Source organism: Piliocolobus tephrosceles, chromosome 13 (genome assembly GCF_002776525.5).
Source record: "Piliocolobus tephrosceles isolate RC106 chromosome 13, ASM277652v3, whole genome shotgun sequence".
Taxonomy (NCBI): domain Eukaryota; kingdom Metazoa; phylum Chordata; class Mammalia; order Primates; family Cercopithecidae; genus Piliocolobus; species Piliocolobus tephrosceles.
In genome coordinates this window covers 61,663,995-61,680,650 of record NC_045446.1, presented here as the reverse complement: position 1 = coordinate 61,680,650, position 16,656 = coordinate 61,663,995, and the positions used below count along the sequence as shown (strand labels likewise).

Here is a 16,656-nt window from a genome sequence, read left to right as displayed (position 1 = left end):
AGGTTATTTGTTTTTGTTGTTGAGTTATTAAAATTCCTTATGTATTCTGGATACTAGACCCTTAATGAGATGTACGATTTGCAAATATTCTCTCCCATTCTATAGGTTGATTTTTCACTTTTTTGATAATGTCCTTTGATACACTGTAGCTTTAAATTTATTTTTATTTTTTAGAGACGAGAGTTTGCTATGTTGCCCAGGCTCATCTCGAATTCCTGGGCTCAAGTGATCCACCTGCCTCAGCCTTGCAAAGTGTTGGGATTAATAGGTGTGAGCCACTGTGCCTGGTCTAGTTTTTAGATTTTATGGATTTTAATTTATTTATCTTTTGTTGTTGTTGTTTGTGCTTTTGTGTTGTATCTAAAAAAATTTGGCCAGGCATGGTGTCTCACACCTGTAATCTCAGCACTTTGGGAGGCCGAGGTGGGCAGATCACCTGAGGTCAGGAGTTCGAGACCAACCTGGCCAACATGGTGCAACCCTGTCTCTACTAAAAATACAAAAAGAATTAGCCAAGTTTCGTGCTGCACACCTGTAATCCCAGCTATTCAGGAGGCTGAGGCAGGAGAGTCATTTGAACTCAGGAAGCAGAGGTTGCAGTGAGCTGAGATTGCACCACTGCTCTCCAGCCTGGGCAACAGAGTGATATATCTCAAAATAAATAAGTGAATAAATAAGATTAAAAAAATAGAAAAATCTGTTGTCAAAGCCAAGGTTATGAATATTTACTCCTCTGTTTTATGGGTTTGCTCCTATATTTTACCTCTAAGAGTTTTATGGTTTAGCACTTATATTTAGGTCATTGATCCACTTTGAGTTAACTTTTGGGTGTAGTATGAATTTCTTGAACTTTAAACCCTTGAATGTATGCCAATCCAGTCAGTAATGATTTTTTTTTTTAAATTGAGACAGAGTCTCGCTCTGTTCCCCAGGCTGGAGTGCAGATGGCGCGATCTCGGCTCACTGCAACCTCCGCCTCCTGGGTTCAAGCGATTCGCCTGCCTCAGCCTCCCGAGTAGCTGGGATTACAGGCGCCTGCCACCACGCCTGGCTAATTTTTGTATTTTTTGTAGAGATGGGGTTTCACTGCTGGTCAGGCTGGTCTTGAACTCCTGACCTCAGGTGATCTGCTTGCCTCGGCCTCCCAAAGTGCTAGGATTACAGGCGTGAGCCACTGCGCCTGGCCATTTTTTTGTATTTTTAGTAGAGACGGGGTTTTCCCATATTGGCCATGCTGTTCTTGAACTCCTGAGTTCAGGTAATCCGTCCACCTCAGCCTCCTGAAAGTGCTGGGATTACAGGCATGAGCCACCGTGCCCGGCCAGTAATGATTTTTAAATCTTTAAATCCCAATAGATATGGAAAGGTAGTTTGGCAATGTTTTAGTGGCTGTTGGCTGAAGTTTCTTTCAATGGGGCATTTAGAAGACATTTCCTCCTCCTCGGATCTGATCCACTGATGTGCATTTGATAGGTTAGGGGCAACTTTGAGAGTAAGGCCACTGACTTTCAGGGATGCCAGTCAGTTGAGTGACACACCCTTATGTATGTGCTCTGCTAGTGGCTTGTCTGTATCTCAGCCTGTGAGGAGCAGGGTGAGGCCTAATTGAAACAAGACACAGCTGGCAGGGGTGAGGGGAACAATGTAGTCAGGTAGCAAGTCTGTACTGAGCCGTCAGGTTGCCAGCCCTGGGTATGGCTTCCTGAGAATTGTGCAAAAACAGTAATGATTAGTGAGAAGATCGTTTGGAGACAGAGGCCTTACTTCACAGGGTTTCTGTTTTTTTTTTATTTTTATTTTTTTGAGACAGGGTCTGGCTCTGTCACCCAGGCTGGAGTGCAGTGACACGATCTTGGTTCACTGCAACCTTTACCTCCTGGGCTCAAACGATCCTCCCACCTCAGCCTGTCAAGTAGCTGGGACTACAGGCACATGCCACCATGTCTGGATAATTTTTGCATTTTTTGTAGAGACAGGATTTTATCATGTTGCCCAGGTTGGTGTTGAACTCCTGGACTCAAACAATCACCTGCCTTGGCCTCTCAAAGTGTTGGAACTGCAGATGTGAGCCACCGTACCCAGCCTTGTTTTGTTTTTGAAGATGAGCTGAGGTTATCTGTGGAAAAGCGGTTTGGAAACCATAAAATGAGATTTGGGAATATAATGGAGAATCAAGGAGTAGACTAAGTTTTCTGGGAGTTTTTTAAAAAGATTCTTCTCATGACTGATTCTCAGAAAAGGTTTGAGGCTTATTGACTAGATGATTGATTTTCAATTTTTTATTCAAATAATTTTGCATTTGTTGTGACTCTTTTGCAGGTGATACAAATACAATTCAGACTGACTTAACTAAGAGAGGGACTTTATTGACTGAGTAGCTAAAAAGCCTAGTTCTACTTTTAGACACAGCTAGATACAGGGAGTTAAATTATGTCATTAGGACTCACTCTCTCCCTCTTTGGCTCTGCTTTTCTTTGTACTGGTGTCATTCTTAGGCAGACTTTCTCCCATGTAGTGGCAAAGAAAGATATCAGATTTGGGTATGCATCCTACCAGCTTATTGAAAGACACAACAGGCCTGGCATGTTGGTTCAAGCCTATAATCCTAGCATTTTGGGAGTCCAGGGTAGGTGGGTCACTTGAGCCCAGGAGTTTGAGAACAGCTTTTGGCAACATGAGGAAATCACATCTCTACAAAAAATACAAAAATTAGCCGGGCATGGTGGCTTGTATCTGTAGTCCTAGCTACTCAGGAGACTGAAGTGGGAGGATTACTTGAGCCTGGGAGGTCAAGCCTGCAGTGAGCCAAGACTGGACCACTGCACTCCAGCCTGGGAGACAGTTAGACACTGTCTCAAACAAAACAAAACAAAACAACCCAAAAACAACAACAGAAAAGATACAACATAATACCTCTTTCTTGATGGTGCTGGTGGTCCTGGGTATGATTTTGGCTTGGGTCCTATGCCCATCCTAAATTAATCACTGTGGCCAGGAGAATACTGACCTTTAATTGGCCAGCAGAGTTTCATTCTACTTATGGAACCCAGGGGTTAGGGTCAGCTTCCCTGGAACCATGTGGATCGAGAGCAGGAAAGAAGTGATTCCTTAAGGGAAGAAAATCAAGGTACATTTACAGAAAGGTAGGTTTGGGAGGTAGGGAAATAGTTTTAAGTCAACAAAATTTGTAGATGTTTACTTCATAATTAAGCCATTTTTATTAAAAAAAGGAAGTGTGTTTCCAATATTTAAAACTCATCAAATGTAGAGTTCTAATTGAAATAGATATTGCCAAGAGACTTGGACAGGGGATGGAAGGAGAGGAGGAGTCTACAGAGCATAATTTGAAAACTGCTAGACAGTTTATCCACTAAATATTTGCTTGAGGTGGGATAGTGCTTGAATCCTTTCTTCCCATCTTTCTGACATTTTATAATAGAGATTGTATTTTCCTTCTAATCAGGGAGAGGGAGGTAAGTAGCAGAGCCAGTCATTGTCTGGGGTTGAAGATGCCAAGGACTTTTCTTAGCCCCAACACCAAACTGTGTTTTTTTGAGAAGGAGTTTTGCTCTTATTGCCCAGGCTGGAGTGCAATGGTGTGATCTCAGCTTACCGCAACCTCCGCCTCCCAGGTTCAAGTGATTCTCCTGCCTCAGCCTCCTGCGTTGCTGGGATTACAGGCATGCGCCACCATGCCTAGCTAATTTTGTATTTTTAGTAGAGACGGGGTTTATCCTTGTTGGTCAGGCTAGTCTTGAACTCCTGACCTCAGGTGATCCGCCTGCCTCTGTCTCCCAAAGTACTGGGATTATAGGCGTGAGCCACTGTGCCCAACCTGAAATTGTGGGTTTTTTTTATTTTTTTAAGAAGCCATGAGTCTTTCAAATTTAAATAGGGACTCATAGAGAACAGGAAGAAGTTGCTTTATAATGTGTTGGTTAATGTAAGTGATGAAATATATTCGTATCCTAAGCATTTGGCAAGGGCTCGATATGGTACAGTGTATAAAGCTGTGAGCTGGATGGATTCTGTATTGTAAATTGAGTGAGGATTAAAGCTGCCCTCACATATTGTCCAGTTTACCAGACAGCCAGCAACCATTCGATTTTAAAAAATCGAAGTAAAAATCACATAACAGTTTGGTGGTGGCACAGGCCTGTAATCCCTGCTACTTCGGAGGCTGAGGTGGGAGGATCCCTTGAGTCCAGGGGTTCAAGACCAACCTGGACAACATAGCAAGAATCAGTCTGCACAAAAAATTAAAAAATTAGTCAGGCATGGTGGCACTCCCCTTTAGCCCTTTCTACTCAGGAGGCTAAGGTGAGAGGATTGCTTGAACCCGGAAGTTTCAGGCTGCGGTAAGCTATGATTGTGCCAGCGTACTCCAGCCTGAGTAACAGAGCAAGAACCCTGTCTCTTAAAAAAAAATTCACATTGCATAAAACTTATTATTTTGAAGTGTACACTTTTTTTTTTTTGGTAGAGATGGGGTCTTGCCATATTACCCAGGCTGGTCTCAAAGTCCTGCCTTCAAGCAGTCTTCCTGCCTCAGCCTCCCAAAGTGCTGTGATTACAGACATGAGTCATTGTGCCCCGCCCAATTTGGTGGTTTTCAACGATTTTGTGTAACCGTCACTACTATCTAATTTTAGAATATTTTCATCACCCTAAAAAGAAACGCTGCACCCACTAAGCAGTCACACTCCCTATTCTCTACTGGCAATCATTAGTCTACTTTCTGTCTCTATGATTTTGCCTATTCTGGACATTTCATATAAATGGATTCATGTGTGGTTTCTTTCACTTAGTATGATTCTAATATATATATTTATCTTGTTACTTTTCTATGATACTTTTCTTGAAGTGGAATTATCCCACAGACCTACCAGCTTGTCATTTTCTCTGTCCCCAAGTGTATAACTGGGATTGACAAACTCAGCAGTTAAAGAGTAGCACCCATATTGGATACTTGACCTGTTGAATAAGAGGTGTCATAGTGGGGAAGGCTAACTGGAAGCCTTGGAAACTACCTCCTGCTCTCCTGGCCAAGATAGTGAACCAAACCCAATGACACCTTCTGGGACAGATGGTGGAGAGTAGTGCTACCCTTAAGTATCTTTTTTTTTTTTTTTTTTTTTTGAGATAGAGCCTCATTCTGTTTTCCAGGCTGGAGTGAAATGGCGCAGTCTTGGCTCACTACAACCTCTGCCTTCTGGGTTCAATCGATTCTCCTGCCTCAGCGTCCCAAGTATCATGGTGCCCGCCACCATGCCTGGCTAATTTTTGTATTTTTAGTAGAGATGGGTTTCACCATGTTAACCAGGCTGGTTTTGAACTCCTGACCTCAGGTAATCTGCCCACCTCGGCCTTCCAAAGTACTGGGATTACAGGCATGAGCCACTGCCCCTGACCTACCCTTATGTATCTTAAGATTAAGGGTGGTGGTCTCTATCCTACTTATATTTAATTAATTAGTCTGCCCCTGTAAAACTGGATTGATCAGAGAATGACTGGACTTCAGTAATTTTAACTTAGCATCCCCAAATGTGGCTGCCATGATGGATTTGATATCTTTGCTAGAGCAGATTATGCCATCGATTTGGCAAACGCATTATTTTCTGTTTCAGTCAGAAAAAATGATTAAAAACTGTTTGTATTCATAGGGAACATTCCTTTATAGTTTTGCCCAGGGATATGTAAACACTTCTACTCTTCTACTGTTTGTCATAATATAGTCAGAAGATACCTGGACCATCCAGCCATAGAACATCACCATTGACAACATCATGCTAACCAGACAGCATTAGCACACTGGAGGCCTTGGTAAGATGTGTGTGTTCCACAGTGGGTACTGTTACATTCTTTGCCAAACTGAATATACTTGGTTTTAAAATATGTCCACAAATTCTTTGATACTCCTTCCATCAAGGGGTGGAGTCTAATTGTGCTCCCCTTGAGCTGGACCTCACTTTCTATTCTAACAAATATAATAAAGTGAAAATGATAGTGTACAACTTCAGAAATCAGGTCATAAAAGGCACTACAGTTTCCTTATTGCTTTCTCCCTGTCTCTTGGATTATTCACTCTGGGGAAGTCCATGAAAATATTGTGAGGACACTCAAGAAGCCTATGGAAAAGGCATGTGGAGAACTGGTGTTTCCTGACAACAATCAGTATGGACTTGCTGGGAATGTGAGTGAGCCACCATGAAAGCAAATCCTCCAGCCCCAGTCAAGCCATCAAATGGCTATTGCCCTTTTAAAACCTAAGAGACCAGAGCCACAGCCACTCAGTTAAGCCACTTCCTTGATTCCTAACCCTCAGAAACTGTATGAAATAATGTTTATTGTTTTAAGCAACTAAATTTTGGGGGTAATTTGTCATGCAATGATAGACACTAATATACATTCCTACAAGCAGAGTATGAGAATTCTAGTTGTCTGACCTCCTTTTCAATGTCTAGTATTTCCCTATCTTTTTTATTTCAGCCATTCTGGTGAGTGCTAACACTGCTGTTATCACATTGTGGATTAATTTGTTTCTCCCCAGTGACTAATGTATAGAGCATCTTTTGATATACATATGAATATCCATATGGACATATAGATATGTATATGTGTATTTAATATCTGGATTTATTATTTTGTGAAGTATTTGTTCAAGCTTTTTTGCCCAATTTTCCTTTGGGTTATCTTTTTCTTACTGATTTGTAGGAGTTCTTTATGTATGCTGGATATAAGTCCTTTGTCTTATATGTATATTGTGAATATCTTTTCTCAGTTTATCAACCTTTTCCTTCAAGTGTCCTTAGCCCTTTTTGTGCCCTGTAAGAAATCTGGCCTCCTGGGATCCCATCTGGAAAGTGCTTAGTATTCTACCAGCTTCATGAAAGGAGGGAAAGTAAACTTGGTGAGGCACCTTTTCCATTCCCAGCTCAGTGGCTGGTGATTGGAAGACCCTCTGTGACAGCGTTCAGTCCCTGGGCAGGAAAACCCTCCTTTAAGGATTCTTCTTTAACTGAGTCTGCTTCTTTCCTAAAGAAAAAAAAAAGAGTAATTAAAAAACACAACTCTTGCCTATTCCAAGTTCATAGCGATTTCCCCATAATTTTTTATCTAAAAGCTTTATTGTTTCACCTTTTCCATTAGATCTGCAATCCATCTGAAATCGATGTTTTTGTTTATGGTGTGAAGTAATGACTCTGGCTACATTTTTTTCCTTCTGTGAATAATCAATTGATCCAACACCATTTATTGAAAAGATCATTCTTGGGCCGGTCGCAGTGGCTCATGCCTGTAATCCCAGCACTATGGGAGGTTGAAGCAGGTGGATCACTTGAGGCCAGGAATTTGAGACCAGTCTGGGCAACATGATGAAACTCTGTCTCTACTGAAAATACAAAAATCAGCCATGCATGGTGGTGCACGCCTGTAATCCCAGCTACTTGGGAGGCTGAGGCATGAGAATTGCTTGAAGCCGGGAGGTGGAGATTGCAGTGGGCTGAGATTGCGCCACTGTACTCCAGCCCGGGTGACAGAGTGAGACCCCATCCCCCCCCCAAAAAAGGTCATTCTTTCCTACCGTACTATAAATATTACCTTTCTCATAAGGCAGATATTTGTGGGTCTGTTTCCACACTCTCTATTCTATTTGTCATTTTTGTAACCTGTGCTAGTACTGCACTGTGCTAATTTTTATTGTGATTATTCTTGGTATTTGGAAGTTTAAGTTTATCAACTTGTTGTTCTTCAGGACTGCTTGGCTGTCCTTGGTCCTTTGTATGTCTATATGAATTTTAGAATCGGTTTGTTAACTTCTGCTAAGAAAAACCTCTGTTGGGATTTTGATTGGCTTTGCATTGAATCTATAGATTGGGAGAACCGACAAACTATATGTAGTCTTTCACCTCATGAACATGATATGTTCTTTCATTTATTTAGTTTATTTATTTTTAAAATTAGAGTCAGGGTCTCACTATGTTGCCCAGGCTGGTCGTGAACTTCTGGGCTCAAGTGATTTTCCTGCCACATTCTCCCAAAGTGCTAGGATTACAGGCTTGAGCCACTATGCCTGGCCTATTTAGATCTTTAAAATTATTTTTTTTCTGTAAGTCTGTAGGTTTTCTTGTAGTGGTCTTATATATCTTTGCAATTTTTGTTTGTTTGTTTCTTTTTTGAGATGGAGTCTCGCTCTGTCACCCAGGCTGGAGTGCAGTGGCGCAATCTTGGCTCACTGCAAGCTCTGCCTCCTGGGTTCACACCATTCTCCTGCCTCAGCCTCCTGAGTAACTGGGACTACAGGTGCCCGCCACCATGGCTGGCTAATTTTTTGTATTTTTAGTAGAGGCGGGGTTTCACCGTGTTAGCCAGGATGGTCTCGATCTCCTGACCTCGTGATCTGCCCTCCTTGGCCTCCCAAAGTTCTGGGATTACAGGAGTGAGCCATTGCACCTGGCTTTATATATCTTTTATTAGTTTTTTTCCTCCTTAAGTATTTGATATATTTTTGATGCAATAGTCAATTGTATTACTATATTTTAATAATTTTTATTTTACTATATTTTTATAAAATAAACAGTTTCAATGAAACCTCATAGTACTCAGCACTTCCAGCTTTAATTTCTTTGCTGTAATAGCTTGCTTATGAATAATTCAGGAAAGAATTTCATGTGTAGTGCTATTTCTTTAATCTTACCCATAATCCTTTTAAAATTCTAGCTGAAGCAGCTGTTTTATCGTGGTTACACTTAAGTATTTTTAAAATAAAACTTTATTTTCTATTATTTAAAAAATAAATCTTATTTCAACTAAGGAAGTCTTATGCTATAGAGGATATTTCTTCTCTTGTACATTTTTCCTTTAGTGTCCCTTGAAAGACAGTTCCTTTTTTATTGCAGTATTTAACAGAATGTAGCAGATACCCTTAACTGGCACATGAAAGAAAACTTGTATCTTACTTTCTAGAAAATATCTCACGCTCCATAATTTATAATAATATTTGTTATTCAAATCTTAAACAATATTTAATATATGTTTTCTAACAGTATTTTGCTGACAGAGGAATGCAGTTTTAAAAATATTGCTTTCCAGCTGGGTGCGGTGGCTCACACCTGTAATCCCAGCACTTTGGGAGGCCAAGACAGGTGGATCATGAGGTCTAGAGATCGAAACCATCCTGGCCAACATGGTAAAACCTGTGTCTACTAAAAGGATAAAAATTAGCTGGGCATGGTGGCTCATGCCTGTAGTCCCAGCTACTCAGGAGGCTGAGGCAGGAGAATTGCTTAAACCTGGGAGGCGGAGGTTGCAGTGAGCCAAGATTGCACCACTGCACTCCAGCCTGGCGACAGAGTGAGACTCCATCTCAAAACAAACAAACAAACAAAACAAACAAAATATTGCTTTCTTTGTACTATTTAATCCACTTAATACTGCAATAAGAAAGAATAAATGTTTTACCAATAATATGTGCCTTTTGTTTTTCATTATTAAGCAGGACATGTATAAAGAGACTTCTTAGCACTGGATTGAGTGTCTTTGGACTTTATTAAACACTACAGAAAAATTATAAAAGTTAGCTTCAGATATAATTTTTAGATTTTTAAAATCATGATAGCTTTATTTTATCATTACTTAATGTAATGGTCAACAAATTATGCCTGCTTGTATAAATAAAGTTTTATTGGAACACAGCCACATTTATTTGATTAATGTAATCAATAACAATGTAATGTATTTATCTGTGTCTACTTTTATACTACAGTGGTAGAGTTAATTGGTTATAATAGAGGCTGTAAAATATTAACTATCTGGCCCTTTACAGAAAATGTTTTGCTGACATCTGACTTAATATATCAAGGCCCAGTATGGATTTAGTTTATTGTTAATAATAAATTTAAATCCATACAGTATTCTAAGTATCTTTTGATAATTTTGAATTTTTTTGCCAACTTATTGTTTGAACCAATTAGATTGTTTTCACCCTGTAATATAGCTCACAGAGAGCTCATATTAGGTGTAGAAGGGTCAGCTTTGTTATTCAGTATTTATTTTTGTTTGTAATTTTAATATTATCTTTAACCTGTGGGGGTTGTTCTTCATATTCATTTACTTATTCGCAAACATCCTTTAAGATCGTTTATGTGGTAAAGTTAGATTTAGTTGAGAAAAAATATAAACCATAATTTATAAGTACCCTGAAAGCAAATGAATGACTGCAGACACTGATGTTCTTCCTTGCACACTGTGGAACTCCCATCTCTGTTCTCAGGATAACTCATATGTAGTAAGTGATACCGAAATACGTTACATACAGACCCAGAGAGGACGCCATTATTAGTCTGTACAGTTAACATTGGTAAAGCATAATTCTTATATTTTAAGATTAAAAACAATTATAAAGTAAGAGTTTTAATTTTTCTTTCTGTACTTCATTGGAAAGTCTTATGCATTCCACTTTGGAGACCACTGTCTTAATATATACTGTTTGTGTAAATTCTTTCCAAATTCTGAATGTAGGCATAATCCCTGAATATAAATAAAAGGTTATAGTATCATAATAATTGAGCTTTAAGTCCAGTAAATACTTTATGTAGGTGGTACTGCCAGCAGCTGCAATTAGAGAATCTGTGGGCTAAGCAAAGCCTTACTCAGATGCTTTATCTGTTTTTGTCCTGTGTGGACAGTCATCTCTCTTCCAATAAAATTTTGTATCTGCAGCTAATTAAATCAAGAATTTAACCGTAGGATGGAGGATAGAGGACTGTGTCTTCCTGCCAATATGTAACCCACCAGAACCACTCCAGTGAGGAAGGCTACCACCTTAGAGGCCTCAATAGGTAGGGATTTACTTTAGGGAGTTGACAGATGCTTAAGTATGGAGTCATACAGTCTGGGCTCAAATTCTGCACTCCTCTTGTTATAAGCTGTGCATTCCTAGGCAAGTTCATTTAACCACTTCGTGTCTCAGTTTCCTCTTATGTTAAATAGGGAGAAGGCATCTAACTTTTAAGGATGTTATGAAAAATTAGTTAATCCATATTAAGTGTTTGGCATACTATCTAGCACATATGAAGAGCTCAGTGAATGTTTATTTTTAGTTAACTTTCTGGCAGTTCAGATTTGGTCAGTTCACAGTTCACTGAGAACATTTATCTTTGAGCAGACTCATATTAACCTTTATTTATCTTTGAGCAGACTCATATTAAGTTCTTGAGGCGGATGTGGTAAAACTACAATGCCAATTTTTAAGTCTACCTCAGGAAGTAGAACTGTCAAGTATACTGGACATCCTGTGTTGTTAATGACCTGTACATTTTTTTCTACCTCTGGATGGCACCATGGAACACAAACATCCTAATCATGAAGGTTATGTTGAACAAAGGGTCTGAATTGGGACATTCATTAGATGAATCTAGTGTTTTGTGTATAATGCCAAAGCGGCTAAAGTGAATATTTATCACCCTTTCCTGTGTTTAAGGAATTTTTTTACCTAAAATGCCAGCTATTTACTTGTAACCTTTTTCGCAGTTTGCCCTATGCTCTTTTGGTCTTAGCCACTCACCATGGACTTTGACTCTGAAGAGCTTGTGATGCAGAGAAGCAGGGTGCAGTGATGGTGGTGCAGGTAGCAAATTGAGTTCCTGGGGCAGCAGTGCCAGTTATATTACAGTGGCTAGCGATAGTGGAGGTTGGCAGTGGAAGCAGAGGTGTCCTGATCAGACTAGTTCTGCTACCTGGTTTTAGGCATTGTTCTTGGCATCGATCCCTGGTTTTTCACTTCTCCTTGTAAGTCTGAGTTGCTCTTTTGGTAAGTTCTTTTTCTCCTCAAACTAGCCAGAATCACTTGGGTTGCTAAATTTGCAATCTAAGTTGTTCTTGCAACTAAGAACCCTGCTGATACCGCAGCTACAATAGCCTGACCCATTTGTCTTGCAATATAGATAGAAAGGTCATGGGAAAGCAAATGAAGTATTTAAACTTTGTTGGCTTCTTCTCCCCTTGAGGGTATTAAGATCACCCTATTCCCAGGGCCTAGATTTGTGCCTATCATATAATAAGTGCTTAGTAAACCTTTGTGGAATGAATGAATGATGGGTACTGCCAATATATATCTATTACTCTGCTTTTTCTCAGCTTTCGTGGTTGACTGATCTCCTTAAGGAAGGACACATTTTTTCTTTAGATATGTTAATACAGATGTAATCCTGCATAACAGTCCAATTTTTTTTTTTTTGAGATGGAGTCTCACTTTGTCACCCAGGCTGGAGTGCAATGGTACGATCTTGGCTCACTGCAACCTTTGCCACCCAGGTTCACGTGATTCTCCTGCCTCAGCCTCCCGGGTAGCTGGGACTACAGGTGTGCACCACAACACCGAGTTAATTTTTTTGCATTTTTAGTGGAGATGAAGTTTCACCATGTTGGCCAGGCTGGTCTCTAACTCCTGACCTCAGGTGGTCCACCCACCTTGGCCTCCCAAAGTGCTGGGATTACAGATGTGAGCCACAATGCTCAGCTGCTATTCTGTTTTTTAAACTCACTTGGCGTATCTTTATTCTGTGGATTTTGTAGTTTAGCTCGGGGATGTGTGTTGTATGTGTGTATGTGTGTGTACGCACGCATCTTATAGAGCCCCAGAGTGCTGACAGGAATCCCTTCCTGGTGTCACAAGGCAGTCTAACATCTTTCCTGGGATTCTGGAAGGCATCTCTTGAGTCTTTCTCAAGGGGCTTGTTGATGGAGTAAAGAAAAGACCATACACCCACAGAAAATTTCATACATTCATACACAAATACAGAACTGTATTTAAATCTCATATCTGCCACCTAATAACTTTATGATTCTTGTTAAATTTTCTTTTCTTTTCTTTTTTTTATTTTTCCTTGAGACAGACTCTCACTCTGTAGCCCAGGCTGGAGTGCAGTGGCACGATCTCGGCTCACTGCAGCCTCTGCCTACCAGGTTCAAGCAATTCTCCTGCCTCAGCCTCCCAAGTAGCTGGGATTACAGCTGCGTGCCACAATGCCCAGCTAATTTTTGTATTTTTAGTAAGGACCAGGTTTCACCATGTTGGCCAGGCTGGTCTCGAATTCTTGACCTCAAGTGATCTGCTCGCCTCAGCCTCCCAAAGTGCTGGGATTACAGGCATGCATTCGGCTGATGATTCTTGTTAAATTTTCTACAGACGGCCTGCTTTGTTTTTCCTATGATGGTATGTTAAGATTGGGAAAGGCAGGAAACACAGGTCCTTTTTTTCTTCTTTCTTTTTTATGTTAAAGCAGGTGAACTTCTGCTCTAGATTTGTGTGCTGGGAACTGTGTGGGAACTGGCAGTTAGCACCCTACATTCTGATTCCATGGAGTCATTTGCTTGCATTTACTGAGCCCCTTGCTGTATGCTATGAGATAATGGCATTGTGAGGCTGGAGGTGCCAGGATTTTGAGAGATTGGAATGGCTTGTTGCCAGTTTATTATTGCCTCTCTCCTGGTGGAATGGCTGAAGCTAGTGCCAAGGGTAGTACACCTGGGATCCCTGTCTTTTTGTCTCTAGAACACAGTGCTTTAGACTTGGACTTATAAATCAGAGCTGGGACTTTGAGATGAAGATTTGTGAGCAAGTTCATCAAGATATTGGGGTCATCTGGCCTAGTCTTGTTCACATGTAGAAACAAGCCTAGAGAACAGTAACTTGTTCAAGGTGGCACAGTCATGAGTAGCATGGGTGTCTGAAGATACTTCCCAAGCCAAATTGAAGTTCCTAAAAAGGCTAAGCCCCATCTGAGGCTTACTGTAACACAAAGGTAGAAGGGTTGAGGAGGGCAAGGGAAGGGTCACCACCTTACCTCTGATCGCTTTGCTTTACTCCTGCATTTTTTGTTCAGAGTGGACCCCGTTCTGCAATGGTTGGTCTGAAATTCAACCCAGTACTAAATTGCATGTCTTGGGCCACAGGTTACCAAGTTTACAGACAACAGTTCTGTGCCTCTCTGGACACGTGACTGGTCTATTAATAGATCTGAAGTTCTGGGAGAGCCTCAGCTCTTCCCCTACCTTTCTACTTCCAGCAGCCTACTTGCTGGTAATTTCTTCAGTGCCCAGACAACTGGACAGAGAATGGAAACAGGGCAATTAGGAGGTAATGCAGGCCCAGGTGTATATGAGTAGCCTCTGGCCTCATGGGTGTCTGTGCTGCATCAGGTCAAGTGGAAATGCTTAGTATGAAGGAGGAAATAATTCCATTTTGCCCTGGATGGGATTGAATAAAAACCCAAACATGTATTTGACCTTAACTATATGTAAGGCACTGTACTAGGCACTTTGCATGTGTTTACCACAATCTTCCCTGAACCTTGTGAGATAGATATTCTCATTTTACAGAGGAGATGTCTAAAACTCAGAAAGATTGACTTAGTAACCTAATGTTACACTGCTGGCAAGACTAAAATCCAGGCCTTCTGACTTTGTCCTTCAAAAATGAGTTTCCCTGGTTATAACTTTCTGTAGTAAAATTTGGCTAGGATAATTTGGCCATGCTGTCTTTGGGGACACTTGTATTATTGAATTATCTCATATAGCTCAGGAAAATGGGGGCAAACATGAAGGGAGGGGAATAAGGCCTATCAGGCTGTGGGCAACAAAGGGAACTCAGTGGGTGTAGCAGGATGGTACCTACTACAGGTCCATGTGACCTTAGTGAACCCAAGTCAGATAGTGGCTGGCCTGCAGGTTAATAAACCATATTTCTTAGCTTGGCATACAAGGCATTCAGAATTAGGGTTCCTGCTTCATCCCACTTTATCTCTTCTTACTTCCTATCATACAAACTATTCCTCATTCTATTGTTTGCCAGGTCTGCTGTCATATTCCATGCATGGGCATTTGTAGGCTCTATTAAAGTTCTAGTAAAAGAGTAACTGTGGCTACCTTAGGGCCGAGCAGACAGTTTTGAATTTCCATTTACTCCAGAATCATTTTAGGCTGGAGCTCTGTTATTCATTCATGTATTCAATCATTCTTTTAACATATAGGACACTGCCTTTCTGCCAGGTACTGTACTAGGCCCTGGTAATCAGAATAATGAACAAGATAGATATGGTTCCTGCTCTCCTAGAGCTTACAGTGTAGTAGGGAGGGCAACGATGAACAAAATAATCATAATGAAGTCTGATGAATGTCATGAAGTGCAAATAAGGCATGTGATGAGAGGGTACATGTATCAGAGGAACTTAATATTGTTTAGGGTGTTAGGAAAGACCTGACATTACCCGAGGAGGTGACATTTAAGTTGGACTTGAAAATCGAGAGAAAATAAGTAAGGGTTAAGAAAGGTAATGCTAGGCAGCTAGAAGAGTATGTAAAGACTTAAAGGCCAGGTAATAAGGTTTAAGCCATGTCCATGTCAGTTCATTTATTCAGCAATCATTTACAACTGGTGGGTTATATCATGCAATGTGCTAGGTTCTGGAAACATAAAAAACAATAAGACAAGGTCCCTATCTGCCCTGGATAAACTCAGTAAGGAGTAGTGATGTCACTCCTTGGTAACCAGGGTGCTAAGGTCACCCTAGATCTTGGACTCAGTTTTTTGGGTCCCATGTGATAGGACTTAACACCTTTAGGAAAACTACCTGCCCTTGAGTGTTTGGTCCATCTGTCAAGCCGAGAGGACATGGACCTCGGATGAAAACTTGCAGCATTTGTTCTTATCCTTGGCTTCACACTTACCAGATCCATGATTAGTAAGGGATCTGCTATAGATTGAATGTTTGTGTCCCTCTACATTTCATGCATTAAAATCCTAACCCCTAATGTGATGGTATTAGGAGGTTGTGGGGTAAATGGACCTGAGAGCAATAACAAGCATTCCCTTAGAATGACCCGGTATGGCAGACACACCTGAATGTGTGCTCCAAGATAGGGAATCTGGGAGTGGCCAATCCAGAGATTTCGTTCCTTGTCTATAAGTAATATCTGAGCCCCAGTTTATCCCATGGAACATGGGCCATACAGGGAATTGAGGCCCTGGGTTTTGAGTTGAATGAAGGCTGCCAGGTGAGGTCATTAAGAGGAAGGTGTTAAGTGAAAATGCTATGTAAATTGCATGCTGTTTGCAAGTGGCTGCGATTTTCCTGCCCAGCCTGCTGCTCCTGGGCTGTGTGGTTTTCCTGTCTAGCCCGCTGCGACTGGACTGTATGTAAGGCAGATCTCTTGTTCAGCCTGCCACTACTGGACCATATCTGTACATAAGGCAGTTCTCCTGTCCAACCTGCCACCATTGGACTCTCTCCCCTGTATGTAAGCCCCTAATAAAATCCCATGTCTTGTTTGCTGGCTCTAGGTCTCTTCTTTGGCCTCTTAAGCCTGCTGCCTTCCCTATGGAAGTTAACAGGGGTTTGGTACAACAGACGTAGGGCCTTTGGTGGATGATTAGGTCATGAGGACAGAGCCCTCTTGAATGGGATTAGTACCCTTAGAAAAGAGACTCCAGAGATCTCTCTTGCCCCTTCTGCAGTGGGAGGACACACAAAGGAGACAGCTATCTATGGACCAGTAAGTGGGCCCTCACCAGACACTGAATCTGCTGGCACCTTGGTCTTGGACTTCCTAGCCTCTAGAATTATGAAAAATGAGTTTGCTGTTTAAGCTACCCTGTCT

At 41.1% G+C, this 16,656-nt stretch overlaps 1 protein-coding gene across 3 annotated transcripts in view; it reads left to right on the top strand.

Annotated features, from left to right (window-relative positions):
- Positions 1-16,656, top strand: part of STIM1 (stromal interaction molecule 1) — a 216,861-nt gene that overhangs the window by 56,467 nt on the left and 143,738 nt on the right. Inside the window, exon 2 of one of the 3 annotated variants that reach the window (XM_023209591.3) lies at positions 5,736-5,823. The exons of the other annotated variants lie outside the window; for them this stretch is intronic. The gene's annotated coding sequence lies outside the window, so the exon portion shown is untranslated. The remainder of the gene's footprint in view (positions 1-5,735; positions 5,824-16,656) is intronic. 3 annotated transcript variants of the gene reach the window in all.